Here is an 18,231-nt window from a genome sequence, read left to right on the forward strand (position 1 = left end):
TCCTAAATACAGGCGGGAGAGCTATCCAGCTTGGACCTCTAATTTGCAATGTCCTAATTTGCCAGGAGGCCCTCACAGATGCAGATGTTAATATATGAACTCTAAATTCACAATTCAGCCAAAGAAAACATTTTGAGCTGCACTTAGGAGTCCTTCCACTTTTTCATCTTAAGAATTTGCAACAGACACTCTACTAGCCAGATGTCTTACGGACTTTAGTGAACATATGCAATGCATTTGATAATTAAGCCCCCACCCAGTTTGTCAACTTGTAATATTTGGGATTTGACAGCATTAGAGCCTGTTTTCCTTGCCAGATAACTGGAAGCGGTTAGATACTGAAAACCCACTCTGTACATTTCTTCTGAGCACAGGAAAGAGTCATGGAGATGGAATTTTCATTTTCTTCCATAAGAGAGAACACAGACATTTATTGTGCGTGGGCTGCAGAAAAGATGAAAGGTGTGTGAGAATCCCACTTACACACTTCTCTCTGTAGTTATAAACTAGTATCACTGGCAAGCAGTGTTTTAAAGCTGTCAGCCAGTATGGTATATTGCCTGCTTTGTCTGTAGCCTTCCAGACTTTCCATATCAGTGCCCACCAAAGGCTCTTTACTGCTACAGGACAATCTTCAGGGAAAAAAACTGAGAAACAGAAGTAGGAGAAGTCAGAGAAATGGAAAGACTTCAATGGAGTTACTCTGTGTTTATATCACTGGAAGTATTCTCAGACTTTAGCTTGACATGATATATGATTGGGATAGAATATGAGATTTCTTTTGTATCTTTGTTTTCCTTATTCTTAATTCATGTTCTAATTCCTGGTCAGTTTGAAAGTTTGCACATTAAATTAGTAGAGAAATGCTTAGGCCAAACTGGAGATCAGACTGTTTAGTAGCCCCAACACTGAAGCCACTTATTTCAGTGCTCAGTATGGTGTTAGGTTCCTAATTTAAGCATCCACATTTGACATTTTTGGCTATCCTTTCTCTGCCCAAGAAAAAAAAAATTCCTGTGCTCACATTGCATTGCAATTGATTTTAAGGTGGGGAGAACAAGAGAACCATGAACACTGATTGACATTTACATCAGAGTTCTCAAAGGGAGTTTTACTTCCAGCAAGAGACAGAGAAACTGCCTATGAATCTAAATAAAATGCTCCCAGCACCAGCAGACCTGGATTCCAAAGTGAGATATATTTAACTGAAATCACTCAAGGAAGCCTGACTCATGTAATCTCACTTCATCCGAGATTACAAAGGTCCAGTAAAACAGAAGAGTTAGGAGGCCTAAAATTTAAAGAAAACTATGTTCTTGGTTTTTTCACTTCTCAAAATCTTTCTGGCCTGGCTTTCAGCCACACAAAGTTCTATATGGGATTTCAATAAGAATGAGGAGTACAGGATCTTTCGAAAAAGCCTGTTGTTTTCAACGCGTCTAGACCACGGTTTTACTTTCGAAATGGTGTTTTTTTTGAAAGAGGGCCATTACGCAATTATGCAAATGAAGCATGGGATAGTTAAATTCCCACTTCATTTGCAATTTCGAAGTGTCTAATTACATCCCTCTGTTGAAAGAGGGATGTAGTCTAGACACAACCTAAGTGGTAAATGGCTGGTGCAGGCAAACTTAAACAACAATTTCTATTCCTCTGGCAAGGGACATCCAATAGATGGGTAGGAACATAAGAACTGCCGTACAGGATGGAATCAGTTGTCTGGCTATTGTCTCTTATGATGGTCAGACATACTGATTCTTAGGCAAACCCTGCAGTAAGAAGTTATGCCACTGAAAGAAGTTTCTTCCTCGTTACTCAATAATCAGAATTGTCCTGTGCTTTGAGGCATGGATGTTCATGTTCCTTTAAAACTCTTGCTTATCATTAATTATGCTTAATTAATTATTATAGTTGTGTGCATTTATTTTGTGAAGTGTATGTGACTAACATCTATCACTCTCCTCATAAGTGTGTTTTGTTTATGTGTAAAATGCACCTATCCCATGATGGCCTGGTTATAAGCATTTTTTTAAAAAAAGGAAATTGTGTGGTTTCATTTTAGTAAATGATCATTTCTGATATAATCTTCTTTGAGGTCAGTACCACAGCACAGACACTTTTTCAATAGTGCTGGGTGTCGTGCAGTAACCTTTGTATGCTGGTCAGTTCTGTAGCTGTATTTTCAGATCCTAATTGGGTCCAATTGTGCATTAAAGCAGAGGGGCCCGTTTGCCCCAGGGAAACCTTTGAATAGCATTTTGCCTTAGAATGGTATAGGGCCATCTGGCACTCCCTGGTGTGCTTCACCTCTTCAAAGATCTACCATATTGCCAGAGCAGTGGGGCTGGGGAACCTGGAGGACAGGACCATAGTCCTGCCTCTGCCGGACCCACACTGAGGTAGTAGAAGGGAGCAGTGGCTGCAGTAAGGAGATCCAAAGGAGATATAGGGGAGATCCCTTGTGCTTGTCCACCATGTGCAGCTCCATGCAAGGTCCAGGCACAATCTGATAATCTTTAAAAGTAAATATTGTTACATTAGTCACTGATTCTCAGCTTCACCACGGGATGGCACCATTGCTTTCTTAGAGATGTGCAGCACAGAAAGGGAGAAGCAGTAGACATGGAGTTGTAAAAGAAAAGCATTTCCTCTGCAGCCTCGCCATCCACCCTCATCTGCCCTCCCTTGTACATTCTGTGCATTCTTCTACCCATTTGAAATTCAACAGAGTCATGCTACTTGTGTGCCTAATTAGATCCATAAAGCCAGACTCTTCTAGCCACTGGCCCAGATGCTTCCTTGGGACATTTCCTGAAAGTGAAAGTAGGTATCCTCTCAAGAAGGACTGGAAAGTATATTTCTTCGTGTTATACAAGGTTGTATCATAGGAATGCAGACGTCTGATACCGATCTATTATGAAACACACCACTGAGAACACAATATATCCCCCCGTGTATCTCTTCTCCTGCCATGGCTCAGATGTGGGAAACGATACAGGAGAGCAGAAAGGAAACATGGATTCCCAAACTGAGAGAGACCATAAAACTAGGTGATTTTTAAATGATGCCTTTAGGGTAATCATATTTTTGTATGGAGAGATAACAGCAGGTTTGTGTGGGCTATAGATAAAGCTTGTTCTCATATGAGGGCTGCCCTTCATAACATTGGTTGGAGATGTGTTCCAAATTCAAAGATCCCCAAATTCCACCTGAAGAGCAAGAGGGTTTGAGTCCATCTCTAATTGTGAGGAATGATCTCATTTCAGTTTATAATATCACCAGACATCAAAGGCTGACCGTCATGAAGCAACTTTTCAGAGGAAGGCGTACGCTTTGGTGACCTGCAAAGAAAAAATGGTACTACTTAACATGCGGTATGGGCTTTAAATTTATATCAGAAAGAAACTATTTGGAAAAAATGCTATATACTTATATTTCTTTTTTGATGAATAATTATATGAATATACTGGCAATTCAAGAAGCTGTATTTTCACTTAATAAGTGGGAAAGCAATCTAAGTCAATTAACTCTTTGTTTTTCTATTTGGAAACAAAATGAAAAAATAATTGAGTGGAGCAGTTCATCATTACCCTACTTCACTCTGGCTAGGTCTACACTACAAAGAAAAAGTCAGAAAAATTGCAGTGTGCAATTTGTGTATCTTTTTCCACTTTTCTTCCAAAAGAGGCTTTTCCAACACTTGGCCTGTCTACACGGGGCCAAATATTGGGAAAAAACCCCTCTTTTGGAACATCCCTTCTTCCTTATAAAAGGAGGTTTACAGGGATGCTGAAAAAATGGTCTGCTTTTCCAAAATTTTTTTGGAAAAGCAGACACGTTCCTTGGATGTGACAGAGATTTTCTGGGATACCTCCAGTATTTCGGAAAAGCTCTGCAGTGTAGACATAGCCTCTATAATGTTAAGGGAAAGTAAACTAACTGATCCGGCTTTTGCTTGTTGGAAAAGTTCAGGAAAATCAAACCTCTGCTCTAACACCAGAAATAAATAAAATACAGAGCACTGTTTTCAATTAAGGTTTAGTTAGTATTTCTGAAAATATTCTGTTTCCACATTGATGGGTTTTGGGCTACAGTTAAGTGAATAAATCCCTCCAGTCAATGTTTCCCTTGAGTGGAATGAAAGGATTCATTAAAAACAAACAAAAGGAAAAGTAAGCAATGCCTGTAACTCATCGGTGGGCAAAGAAATGGGAGGCCAAGGGTTTATTTAGACACATCTAATAACTTGCAATAAGAAGACAAGATGAAGCATGGCTTTGATCACAAGAGATTGAACGTGATTCTGTTCTGTACCAGTATTGTGCCATTACACCAGCATTACATTCAGCAAAATTACCCCTGATTTAGCTCAATAGGCTCTGCACGACCATGAAAGCAAACGGTACATTTGCCCTCCTCCCCCTCAAATGATCTTCAAACCCCTTACGTTGTTGTCAGAAAGGCAGGACATCTCTACTCAAGCTCATCTGAAGAAGTGAGTTTTGCCCAGGAAAGCTCATGATTATATATATATATATATATATATATATATATATATATATATATATATATATATATATGTTAGTTTCTAAGGTGCTCGTATATATGTACAAAGTAATTCAATGTAAAGCAATAGAACAGCAGCAGATTGGAGAGTATTCACCCTTTACATCAATTATAAATCAGAAGATACTGACACAGAAGCCAAATTTGTCTTTTTGAAACTCTTCAAAAATAACTAACTGAAAGATCTCGGAAAGTAAACAGGGAATCCACATGAAGTAGGTATCTTTCCAATGCAATCTGTGTGGGAGGGGTGGGGAGAAGGAGGGAGGCGCCTGGGTTAGGTTTTGGCCCTATAATATTTTACATTTTTATCAATGACCTGAAAGAAATCTTTATTTTGCATCTGTATTTGGGTCCCTGCAACTGCTGCAGACAAACTGCCTATAGTTCTACTGTCCACAATTCAAGAAGGATGTTGACAAAATTTGAAAGGGTTAAGAGAAGATCGGTGAGAGCGATTAAAGGGTTAGAAAACATCCTTTGTAGTGATAAATTTAAGGAGGTTAATTTATTTAGCTTACCAAATAAAGGGTTAAAGGGTGACATGATAAAAATTTATTATCTACATGGGAACAAATATTTGATACTGGGTTCTTTAATCTAGTAGACAAAAAATATCACACAATCCTGAATCAATGAAAATCCAAGATGTTCCAAGTAGCTCCCAGTCTCTTGGAAAGTTACTTTTTTTTAAAATAGTAACATCCAGGGACCCCAAAATACCCATTATCTCCCCTCACCCAGTAACTGGAGTTTAGAACTGGCCCTGAATATCAGGTAGGCAACTAGCCATTTCCCTAGCTACAGTATGAATAGAAAATCAGCCCCACTAGTTAGATGGGATATATGCACGTGCTTAACCCTAACAGCCAATCTACACCATATTGATTTTTCTGTAGAAATATTATTGAGGCCAGGGCCGGATTAAGGGGGGGCTAACCGGGCAGCTGCACGGGGCACCAACCTATGGGAGGGGGGCACCTGATGGCAGCTCTAAGGGGCGCCACATGGCTCCCGGACCTGGGTGCGGGGCACCTGATGGCAGCTGCAAGGTGCGTGGTGCGCCGGGGGGGCAAGGCCGCGCATGCACCGCGCGCCCACTGCCTGGGGTGCAGGAATGGCTCAAGCTGGCCCTGATTGAGGCACAAAGCCTAGATTCAGATTTGAACCCATCCATCCCCCCAATCTGGTTTTAGGCTCACTGAAAAGACAGGTTAGAAGTGAATTTCTGATCCACTTCCAAATTCAAATACTATCTCAAAATTCAGGGGTGATGGCACAGCTATTTTGGCATGTGCACAGCCCTACTATCCTGTGTAATTACATTTTTGGCTTGCTAATGTTTTCATTTGGGTTTATTCTGTGAGGAGGAAGAAGAAATGAAGAGGTAGCAGAATTATGAATTTTTGCACATGGAGAATTTCACAAATGTAATCCAGATATTCAAAATAAGCAAAGTTATAGCATTGAGGTAATCACCCTGGAGTTTACTGCCTCATCCCACAGATCTGTTAGCTCAGGAAACATCAGTCCATCTGTCAAGCAATTCTCCACTCTCAGAAGTTTAACAATAAGCCAGGTTTCCAGTTGACTGCAGATGTTCTAAAAAGGGACATCATTTTTGCCAAAAAGGCACAATTCATTCTCTCCCTGCTTGAGAAGATGTTTCCCTCCTTCAAGTCAAAGGTAGGTGCCTTAATGAAACAAGAGGACCCCCTACCCTGTGCTTCACTGTTGATTTCACTCTGCAGATTAGGAGAGGTGCATCTGCCTTAAGCCATCTTTCACCTCTCAAACACTACGGTACATGCATTTAAAAAAGAGGGGAAAATGAGTTCTAAGAGGGTCAGATGAGAGCTGATTAGAGGTTAATATATTGTTGTTGTACATGTAATAGAAAAACTGATTGAGTCCAACGATTCTACAACATTTTAATTCTGTGGGACACTTTATAAAAGAGGGGTCTTCCTAATCTCCTTGCTCCTCAAGCGTGTGATGCTGTGGAGGACCACAAAGGGACCTGCAGGGTACATTTGGTCAATAGATCGTAGTTGATATGCCCTTGTTGGTATCTGGTAACAACATTACAGCCCCAATCTGCTGCTTCTGTGTCTTCAGCAACAGTTTAAAGTACAGTTCTGCTCAGAAATCCTTCATCGGCCCTTCCCGTCTCGTCCCCACTCCTGTGGTAGGATGGACACATGGATCTCAGCAAGAAAAGAGTTTATAGCAATCAGTGCTTCAACACCGGGGCAAGCTAGTCACCATATTCTCTGATTGGTTTACTATCATGGGACAGGTCATGAGTATGGGTATACAGGGCCCTTAGTCACCTGCATGTTCTGACCAGCCACCCCGAGAACTCCAGTCCGAGGATCTGATTGAAGAAACTTGGAGGGACCTGATTGATTCCTTGTCTCTAAAACCAAGTGGAAGCACCTTAAGTTGTCTGTGCAACCGGATTTTTCCCTGCGCATAGAACTGCTTTTCCCATGCTACCTGTTTCTGCTGCCTTACACTGACCCCCTAGTATCCTGTCCTGGCTTGCCTTTTGACCCTCATTCCCTTGGTACCCTCTGGCCTGTCTTAGAGTCTGGTGTCCAGACCTGGCTTGACTCCTGCTCTGTCAAGTCACTAAGTCAGACTGTCTACATTCCAGTGGTGACAGGTATAAGGGCCCCTGTCAGCACCAAACAGGGAGTTCTCACACCATGAACAGATTTATCAGCTCTTCTCAGTAGGGTAACCATACAGATAAGGGACCTGGGCTTCCAAACACATGGGCTGTGTCTAGACTGGCCAGTTTTTTCCAGAAAATCAGCTGCTTTTCTGGAAAAACTTGCCAGCTGTCTACACTGGCCGCTTGAATTTCCACAAAAGCACAGACTTCCTACTGTAAGAAATCAGTGCTTTTTGCGGAAATACTATTCTGCTCCCGTTCGGGCAAAAGTCCTTTTGCGCAAAACTTTTACGCAAAAGGGCCAGTGTAGACAGCTCAGATTTGTTTTCCGCAAAAAAGCCCCAATCGTGAAAATGGTGATTGGGGCTTTTTTGCGGAAAAGTGCGTCTAGATTGGCATGGATGCTTTTCCGCAAAAAGTGCTTTTGTGGAAAAGCGTCCGTGCCAATCTAGACGCTCTGTTCCAAAAAATGCTTTTAACGGAAAACTTTTCCGTTAAAAGCATTTCCGGAAAATCATGCCTGTCTAGACGTAGCCATGGGGTGGTTCTAGGACAGAGTGAGGACCATTGGGCACTGGAGCCATGTATAAGGGTAGGGCAGTGGTTGAAGCAGAATCCTTTAGTTTATGCAAGTCCACTGTGCCATTGAATGTGCTGCACACAAATTTCATAAACACTGTTCTTACCCCAGTAACACCTAGTGCCATGGAAGTCTCTTGAAGAGTATTGGTCAGTGTGAGATCCTTGTGTGATAACACTGTTCGCACAATCATATTTCCCACCAGGGCTTCTCTAGGTCCAAATCATGGCAATTCCATATGGAAAGAGCCACAGACATGTTTCTCTCCTTCAGACTTGAGCTTTTCATAAGATCCTCCCCTAAGAAAAAAAGAGGGAAAGTCTAAAAGGAATCTTCTGAAAAGGTGCTTTCCTCCTCTGTGCAGAGGCGTAAGAAGAGATATCCTTGTCCTCAGTCTCCTCCTGTGTGAATCTGGTTTGGACACTAGGGAGGCGATGGCCACTCAGGATGCAGACAATCCCTCTTCTGCATGCAAATTTTTGATCCCACCCATGCTCCTATTGGTTTATTTCTGATGAATATGGCAAAAGAATGTATCTGGAAGCAAGCAACACGCACATGTATTTCCAGCATTTTGTTGGTTCAGCAAAATTTTTGCAGAATGGAAATCAGATGCATTTGTGGCCATTTTAATGCAGGGTTTGGCTCTTGCTGAACTAACCTGGTTTCTGGAGAAAGGCACCTCTGCTTATTATTTATACAAGTGAATGGCTGAGCAGAGACGTCTCTCCTGTCTAGATGGAGAGATTGCAGAAGGGCAAACTGTGAATGTCGATTCCTTTTTGAACATCCAAGGTCTGTAAATATGCACGTGTTTTAATGTGCATGAAATATTTTGAGCAGATAAGAGGTGAAATTCTTGAAAAGGAGAAAGGTTTTTTCCTTTTAATTTGAATGACTAAATAGTATTTGTATTTACTATATTTATCTACCTTTGAATCTTAATGTGGCACTTGAGTGATAGTTGCCGCCACCCCTTTAATCACACATAAATGATGTGTGAGAGGGTAGAAGAACAATGGGATGCAGAATTGATGATTTTCTACAGTCCTGGTACAGAAAATCCAGGCACTAGCACAATTCATTGTAAAGTTCAAGGGCAAATGAAAAATAAAACAAAATCTCCATATGGAAAAAATGGTGCAGACAAAAGCTCTATTTCCAGCTCCCCAGCTCTTCTCTTTGCTTCCTTACAGAAAGCAAAAGCCTTTTCGATCAGCCTCGATTTCCCAGCTGTTACTGCTGGTAAAAGGAGGTGGCCAAACTGAATTACAATTATTCTTACTATGTAACTGACAGCCCCTCCCTCTGCACAACAGCTGAGCTCAGCCAGAATCTTCACTCCAGCTACTGATTACTCATCTCTGACTCCTGCCAACAGACAGGATTCCTCAGGGCCTTACTGCTGCCCTGGGAGTTTTCTGGCACCCAAGTTCTGTGTCTGGAGCTGAGAGGATGGCTGAGAATCACAGCCCATGGCATAGTCAGAATTCATTGCAGGTGGGGTTCTCGATAAAGAGCGTGCATTCTATCATATATATGATTACCCAGCATAGCTACTAATAAAAGACACGGGCCCGCCTGAGATTAAACATCATACATATGCTGTGTGTGTAGAGAGAGACAGAAATAAACACACACATTTATGCTACGTCTACACTGCAGTGCTATTTCGGGATACCTTTGAAAGATAATAGGCTTGCTATTCTGATGTCCCTGTAAACCTCATTCCATGAGGAGTAAGGGACGTTTTGGAATGGCGGGTTATTTCAAAATTTGGCGTTGGGTAGACAGTGCCAAATTACAAAATAAGCCATTTCAAAATGGACTCAAAATAAACTACGCAACTAATCAAGAGGCACTTCTGCATTCCACATTTGAAATGTATAAGCACCCAATGGAGGTGCTTGTGCATTTTGAAGTTGGAACACTGTGTGGAGCCCAGGGCCAACGGGAAGTCCTTGGGCATTTCAAAGCGGAAGCACCCGCATGGAGCCTGGAGTCATCTGGGGAGTCCCCAGCTGATCCCAGGCTCCCCCCTGGCATTTTAAAGCAGCAGCACTGCACTGAGCCCGGGGTCAGCTGGAGAGTTCCCAGCTGATCCCGGGCTCCGAGCCACTTGGCAATGCTCCTCTCATCTGCTCCTCTTGCTGCCGCTATCTGTTGCATGATGGGGTTGCTTGTGATGGTTGGGGCAGAGCTCAGCAACCTGGGAGCTCAGTCCCAGTTTGTCTCTCATGTTCTTAAAAACTCCAGCTTTGGGATTTCAGCGGGCCCCTGTGTTCTGATGGTTGGGGGTGGTTGTTGTGGGGTTTTTTTCCCCTTGTTCTTGGTTTTTAAATCTTCTTCCTCTGAAGCATCAGGAATGGCTGTGGCTAGAGATGAGACTCCAGATGGAGAAGGCCCAAGCTGTGATGTGACACCAAAACATTCTCTCAGGTGCTTGGCTGGCTAGTTCTTTCCCCGATGCTCAAGGTCTAAGTCAGGGCTACTCAGCACACAGCCCGCAGGCTGCATGCGGCCCACAGCCCATTTGTTTGCGGCCCACAGTGCGTTTTGGGTTTGCATGAGGCTCAACATGCAGCCTGCGGATGGGATCCTTTGAACATGGCCTCCACTGGGAAAACAGTCCACAATGGCGAGGTGCCTCTCAGGTGGGGTGAGCACTGAAAGACACAAGCGGATGGGCTGGCTGGAACAGATGGGCACATGGTGTCAGCATTTTTAGCCCCCGGGGAGGAAGTGCTGGGGCATTGTGGGAAGTGCTTTGTATTCATGCCCATCAGTGTGAAAGAAGCTATTTGCATATATTTGCATACTATTTGCATGTATATGCAACCACACTTAAGTTGCGGCCCTTGGCATGTGCTGTGAGCATCATTGTGGACCTGGGGTTTCCCAAGTTGAGTAGCCCTGGTCTAAATGATTGCCATTTGTGAGGTTGGGAAGGGATTTTCCTCAGGTCAGACCATGGGGTTTTCTCACCTTCCTCTGCAGCTTGGAAGTGCAAGTTAATTGCCTAGTTTAGCTGGCATATCTCATTCAATTATTTCACTGGCCTCAACTACTAGTACACCTTGGTCTCTCCTTTTCTCTTCCTCTGGCTTCAATCAAATCTCCTGTGGGCTGTAATATTTTGGTCTAATTTTGGTTGTTGGGTGTAGGGTGTAGGTGCTGGAGGAGTGGGGTGGCCTATGATAAACAGGAGCTCGGACTAGATGATCTGATGGTCCCTTCTTGACCTTAAACTCTGATACTGTGCAAATTACACCACTCATTCACACATCAGTAAGTGAATAGCTCACAGACTCCTAAGGGTGTATCTAGACTGGCAAGATTTTGCGCAAAATCTTTCCAGCTGTCTACACTGGCCATGAGGATTTGCGCAAGAACGCTGACGATCTAATGTAAGATTGTCAGTGTTCTTGCACAAGAACTCTGACGCTACCATTCTGGAAAAAGCTCTCTTGCCCAAGTGTTCTTGTGCAAGAGGGCCAGTGTAGACAGGGACAGGAATTTTTTGCGTAAGAAAGCCCCGATGGCGAAAATGGCCACCGGAGCTTTCTTGCGCAAAACCGCGTCAATACTGGGCACAGATGCTTTTGCACAAAAGCAAATCTTTTGTGCAAAGGCACTTGCCAATCTAGATGCTATTTTGCAGAAATACTTTTAACGGAAAAACTTTTCCATTAACTGTATTTCCGCAAAATCGTGCCAATCTAGATGCAGCCATAGACTTTAAGGCCAGAAGAGACCATCATGATCATCTAGTTTCACCTCCTGTACATTGTAGGCCACACCAACCCTGTAGTAGGGTCATAACTTATGGCTGAATTACTAAAGTCCTCAAAGACTTCAAGTTACAGGGAATTCACCATTTACTGTAGTTCAAATCAGCCCGTCGCTGCAGGAAGAGACAAAACCCTTCAGGATCTCGTCCATTCGGAAGAACATTCCTTCCTGACCCCAACTATGGCAATCAGCTGAACCCATATCATGTAGGCAAGACCCACTATCCAGACACCTGTGAAAAAAGTCTCTGTAATAACTCAGAGCACTCCTTTGCTAGTGTCTAATCTTCAACTATTGGACATATTTTGCTAATAGAAGTCCTGGATCGTCTATTGTAGGTAATCTCATAACGCCATTCCCTACCATAAATGTATCAAGTTCAGTTTACAGATTACATTTTTTTATCCCATTAATCCCCTTGGAAGGCTGTATCCAAACTTTTGTCCTCTGTGGATTAGAAACCTTTATCTAATTTCAAGCCTAAATTTATGATGGCCAGTGTATATCTATTGCTGTGTGCCAATGTTGGCTCTTAATTTAAGTAATTTCTCTACCTCTGATGTACTTATAGAGAGTCCTCGTGTCTCCCCTCAGCCTTCTTTTTGTTAGATTAGATAAGCCAAGCACCTTAAGTCTCCTCTCATAAGGTGAGGTCTGCATTTGTCTGATCATCCTAGTAGCTCTTACAAATTTTACACCACCATACACATCACTACTGGAGCTGATCCAACATTTGCAAAGGATTTTATAAGGGTTTATAACAGGGTGATAGCATTCTTGGCACCTGAGTAAGGATGACGGGTTCATTTACTGAGTGAACCTGATGTCAGAAGTTTGAACCCTGAAGGAAATGCTGAAGTATTCTTAGTTTAGGATTATATCAGGTGGGTCCAGTTTTCCACAATCTAGAATATGAAGGGGTAAGAGCCATTTGGAGGCAGAAGGGACTAAGGGGAAATAATAATGCAGATCTGCTAGGAAACCCAAAAAACAACCAAGCTATTCCTGTAAAAATAAGAGCAATGCTCAGAAAGGGGATACATTGGACCTTATCCAGTGTATACTTTCTGGAGCCAAGTGGGAGTTCCACCTACTAGGAATTTGTAATACTTGGACAAAATTTGTTCTAAATTAGGGGTAGAGAACCTTTTTTGGGATGGGGGCCACTGACCCACAGAAAAATCAGTTGGGGGCCACACACAAGTGAAAAGGGGGAAAAAACCCTCACTGATGTGGACCCTGACTGAAAAGGAGAAAGACACTTCCCCACATTCCCCTTGCACACCAGTGCCGAAGGGGACCCAGCCTAGTAGATTTTGTGTGCTCCAGCCCTGCAGCGGGTGGTGGTGCTGGATCACCAGTGGGCTGCGCAACACTGGGCGGGGAACCCTGAGCTTCGGGCGCTGGATCCAGGCAAGCCGGGAGCCACATCTCCTCTAAATGTTAAGAATGCTAGTTCTCATGGCAACTTTTTTATTATTTGCTTTTTTACAGGTGGGAAAACTGAGGCACAGTTTGGTTTCTAGTTTTGTGCAGTATCAGGGGTCAAAAGCAATGAATAATAAGTCTTTCACCAAAGCCAGAAAAGCATCATTTTCAGAGTGGGAATTAACACTCAAGCTGCTGGCTCCCAGTTCTGAGATTGGTCCACTTCATTGCACATCCTCCTCTCTTGATTGGTGAAAGGAAGGCTGAGCTGGTGGCTAAGGCACTGGAATGGGGCTCAGGTGATCTGAGACACCTTAGTCAATTCACTTAACCTCAGTTACCTCTAACGTGAATTTTCCTTCCTTTCTCCCATACTTGTTTGTCTTGTGTATGTAGATTGTAAGTAGTTTGGGGCGGGGACTTTTTCCTTATTATATATTTGAACAGAGTCTAGAACAATAGAACCTCGGTCTTGGTATTAATATCATGCTACTACTATGAATACTAATAACTGATTTGAGCCTGAACTTAAAATCAGAACAGAAACCAGATTTGTAAGACCCTCAAAGTACAGGTGAATTTAGATTGAAGTCTTTGGTTCAAACCCATCTCTACTGCTGTCCTATAGAAACTGTGATAGAAGCATGCCATGCAACAATGATTGAAGCCATAGACTATATGCCAGCATGCTGTAACATACCACTATTTGTCTAGAGTAGTAAAAAGGGCCCTTTGGTTTTGTTTCAGTTTTAGCAATGATCTGGATAAAGTGAAGGACATGCTAATATGTCATTTTTCATTTGAAAGCTCCTGATTTTTGTCTTGTAGAAGATATTTGCCAGGAATAATGAATGTGACCACCTCAGCTACCTTTGTTGGACTTTTTGGGTGTGTCTACACTGCACCCTTACCTTGAAATAAGCTACGCAATTTGCGCTACGTAAAATTGCTTAGCTTATTTCGAGGTAATTTCAAAACAGCTTATTTTGAAATTTGGCGTGGTCTACACACCACCAAATTTGAAAATAAGGCACTATTCCGAAACATCCCTTAACCCTCATGGAACGAGGGTTACAGAGATGCTGGAATAGCGTGCCTGTTATTTCGAAATCTATTTCAAAATAACAGGCTGTTTTAAAGATGCAGAATAGCTATTTTGGGATACTTCCAGTATCTCAAAATAGCTCCACAGTGTAGACCTAGCTTTTCTGTGATTGTGTATGGGTAGAAGGATGTGTATTACTGGAGATGTAAGTAGATCTCTTGTAATAATAAATGCATTTCTATATTTGCCTTTTGTCATGATCTCTTAGCTGTAAAAAAGGTTGTTAAGGCCTCATTATTCAGAATGCATTACCAGTGTTACAAAATTGTGACTGATGGTGCTTAAGTGGCAGAGAGAATCTGTTAGATGGGGAAGCATCTTGCATTTACATCCTGAGTGTGACATGATCCCTTCTGATGGCTTTGGTGGGATTTTCCTGTCCTTTGTTTAACATTTCTTCAGGAAAGAATCCTTCAAATCCATCTTACATTCCGCAGAAGTTTTGTAAGAGTCTGGTAATCATGCATTCAGGGGATAATTTCAAATTATGCTGTACTTTAGGAGAGGCTTTTTTTATTCATGGAGCTCACAGAACTTTCTGAACTCTGTATAATACAATCAAGATGAGGCTGTCCTGGAAAATGAATGTTCTGGATATCCATTCAGTATGAACTGGACTGATCACATGCAGTTGGGTCGGCTAAAACCAGCATTCTGACAATTTCTGCACAGTGATGTAGGCCGTGAATTCTATAGGATTCTGCAAGCTTTGCAAATCCACCTTGCAGGATTTTGAAGTGCAATGCCATGGTTTTAGCTACCATTAAATTGTCATGGAACTTTGCTTGTGTAACCCAGCTGCTGAATCTGGCAACACTCAAGACCTGGTACAAGATCTAACCATTCAATGTGCTTTTTTTTTTAACCGTGCAGGGAACTTGATTTCAACTTGGAGAGGAGGGAAGGATTTGCTAATTGTGGGGGATTTGTGTCTTCAATACGGGCAAGAGCCTTTGCAGTCTAGCCTGAGAGGCATTCACCTTCTTAGTTGACACTTTTTATTTTAGTGCTTCACTCACGATTGGTTAGGATGGGGTGATGATCCTGCTTTTAACCAATCAATAAGGACTCTATTGTGTCCTGTGTGAGTTAATACTGTGCTGGTGACTGGCAACAAAGGGAATTTGTGCTCGCTGTTCTTTCCATTTGTAACCCCCAAGGAGATTGCTTGGATTCCCGGGGCTTTGTCTGCTGGCAGCTCAGGGAGAGGCACTCTGAGTTTGCCTTGGCTCCCCCTCCCTACCAGGGCCAGAGTCTGCCCGGCAACCCACAGGGAGTGAGATGCCCCTCCCAGGGGGAAGGAGAGACCATTGTTGAGGGGAGTCTGGAGCCAGCCAGGAAAAGGGGAGGACTGAGTGTGTGGGAGCTAGTAAGCCCCAGGCCTGCATGCAGGGTTCCCCCTGAGAACTGGCCTCTAGGGACCTGAAGGCAGGATCCCTCAGCTGGGTTTATGTCTCCACTGTTGATTCCCAGTTGTGGAGTTTGCTGGGAGGCTTCCCCAGCCAGGCGGAGTTGGCTCTCCAGCTCCCTGGGTGAGAGAGTCACTGCATGGTCAGCTGGGCTCTAGCAGCAAGTTCAGGGCTGCTGCCTGCGGTGTGGGTCTGAATGCTGGGCTGGGAGGCTGTAGTTTTGAATTTTGGTGCAGTTGTGTGGTCTGCATCTTGAGCCCTGCACCCCTTCGCGGTGAGGGGAAATTCTGGGACCGAAGCAGCCTGGTTCCTGCTTGAAGAGGACCCCTGTGAGAAGAGAGCAGCCCCTTTGCAGAGACTGAGTCATCTCTCAACCTGAGGCTCATTCATGGAGTGTGTGAGTGCACCAATTTTTAGTTAGTAAGTCAGGGAATTTGTTTGGGGATTTTATTACCTGCAGCATATTAAACTGTGGAGGGATTTACCATCTTCTCCCATTTGTGAGTCCTTTGGGCTGTACTGGACCTAGTCAGCCCCACTGCTAAACCACCGCAGAGAAGGATTGTGTGGTCAACAGTCATCAAGGGCCCCAACAAAGTACGCGTACCAACGGGACACTAACCTCACAGTTGCTGGGCACCGGTGACCCTAAAAATAGTGTTACCCTGTTCTGTTATAATTGTCTCCTGTTTAATATCATTGTGTTTATTATAGTGTATGTGTTTGTGTTATTTTCTGGGAGTCTCCAACTATCTTACAAATACGTGGGGATTATCCTGGGCTAGAATTTTCCTCCCAAGCTGCCCTGGTGACCCTGCTAGGAAGGAGTGAGGGGGGTGGAGGCACCGCCAAGTACATCAATCAGAAAGAATAAAATTGAGTAGGTGGCGGGATCCAGAAGAACCCAGACCTATCCATCCGAACCTGAAAGGAGATTGGCTTTAAAAGAAGGTAACCAGGTGGAGAGGGGGCGCTACATTGGAGGCACCGCTGGGATCCCGTCTTTTAAACTCATACCTTATATACACTCCTGCTGTCTTCCTGGGATATTAAGTAAATTCCCAGTATGGATTATCAGAAGAGGCTTATAGCTTGGTGTGAGCTGGAGGGAGCTGACCCTGAACGCCACTTTCTGCTCACTAATGTACCCACTGAGTGGGAAATTAGACAAATTGAAGATGAGATTGCTAATGTCAGAGAATGGGGAACCTGTGTGGTTCGGAGTCAGATGAAAGCACAAGGGGAAGCTACTTTATCTCTTCTTGTAGAGAGCAAGATTATACTGTCTACTGTAGTGACTCCCCATGTAATTCTGCCAGATGGAGAGAAGGACGGATGGAAGGTGACCATTCAAACACAATCACATTTTCCCTCCCCATCTGCCCCACCATCTGAAACTAATGGTTTTCAGTCCAAATTGGGGAACTTCCTTATGCAGGAAGGGAAGACCATGACTGAATTAAGGACTCTTTTGGGAAGTAGTCCTGTGCCTCCTTCCAGTTCTACAGACCAAATAATTTTTGCTATGGGAAAAGCAATAGGGGAGTCCATAAAGACAGCATATGAATCAGGCCCTTACAGAAAACTGAAGTTCTTTTCAGGCATTAAACCTGTGCCTGTAGGGGAAGATGACTATGACACTTGGAGGCATCAACTAAATCAGGTGATGCAGGAATGGCAATGTAGTGAGGCTGAAAAGAGGAAACGTGTGGCAGAAAGCCTGCGAGGACCTGCAGGGAATGTAATCTGTGCATTAAAAGCCAGCAAGCCTGCTGCCACTGTTGATGACTATCTCTCGGCGATGGAGGATGCCTTTGGGAGCCTAGAGACTGGGGAAGACCTCTACTTTCAATTTCGATCCTGTTACCAACATTCAGGTGAAAAACTATCTTCCTATCTTCACAGATTGGAACCATCCCTTCAACTGTGCATCCGCCGTAAAGGCACTGAAAGGAGCAAGGAACACCGAGTACGACTAGAACAGGTCATACGAGGTGCTATTTATGATGATTTTCTAATTATGAAATTGAAACTTGCAGACCGATTGGACAGTCCTCCAGAATTCCACCAACTGCTGCGAGAAGTCCGGGAGGAGGAGGAAAAGAGAACGGTTAGAGAGAGGAATAAGATCTCAGTGAGCCAGACCGTTGGTCCTCAGAAACTGAAGGATGACCTTTGTCTGCCTACCACTGAGGACCTCCATCAACAGCTCAAAACCCTGACAGCACAGCTCACTGAATTTATGACGAGTAAGATGCCTCAGGGGTCACCTAGCGATATTCTTCCACCAATTTTGACAGAAAGGAAGTACCCTCCTTTTCACCCAGGGAGAAGGGACCCCAACAGAGAACCTGTAAAGAAAACCTTGGTGACCCTCCCAAGGAACAAGAGATTCTGCTACCGATGTGGCGAGGATGGGCACATTTCCACCCAGTGTGACAACCCAAGGAATGAAGAGAAGGTAGCGCAACGAAAAATGGAGCATACTGGGAGCCATTACAGTCAGAGCTCCACTAAGTTGTGTTATGAACAGCCTTCCTGGAGCCCATTCCCAGAAGGATTGATAGGCCCAGCAGCGGTAGTTAATGTGATGGTAGAAGGGATTCCCTGTAGGGCCCTGCTGGACAGTGGATCTCAGGTCACCATCATTACTAGAGAATTCCATCGGAAA

General features: G+C 43.6%; 1 protein-coding gene across 1 annotated transcript in view; it reads left to right on the plus strand.

The window, feature by feature from the left end:
• Positions 1–3,266: 3,266 nt before the first annotated feature.
• The window catches only part of DCX (doublecortin), a 161,075-nt gene continuing 146,110 nt past the window's right edge, over positions 3,267–18,231 (plus strand). The window contains exon 1 of the mRNA XM_075940906.1: positions 3,267–3,374. The gene's annotated coding sequence lies outside the window, so the exon portion shown is untranslated. The remainder of the gene's footprint in view (positions 3,375–18,231) is intronic.

The sequence above is a fragment of the Pelodiscus sinensis genome, chromosome 13 (genome assembly GCF_049634645.1).
Source record: "Pelodiscus sinensis isolate JC-2024 chromosome 13, ASM4963464v1, whole genome shotgun sequence".
Lineage (NCBI taxonomy): Eukaryota > Metazoa > Chordata > Testudines > Trionychidae > Pelodiscus > Pelodiscus sinensis.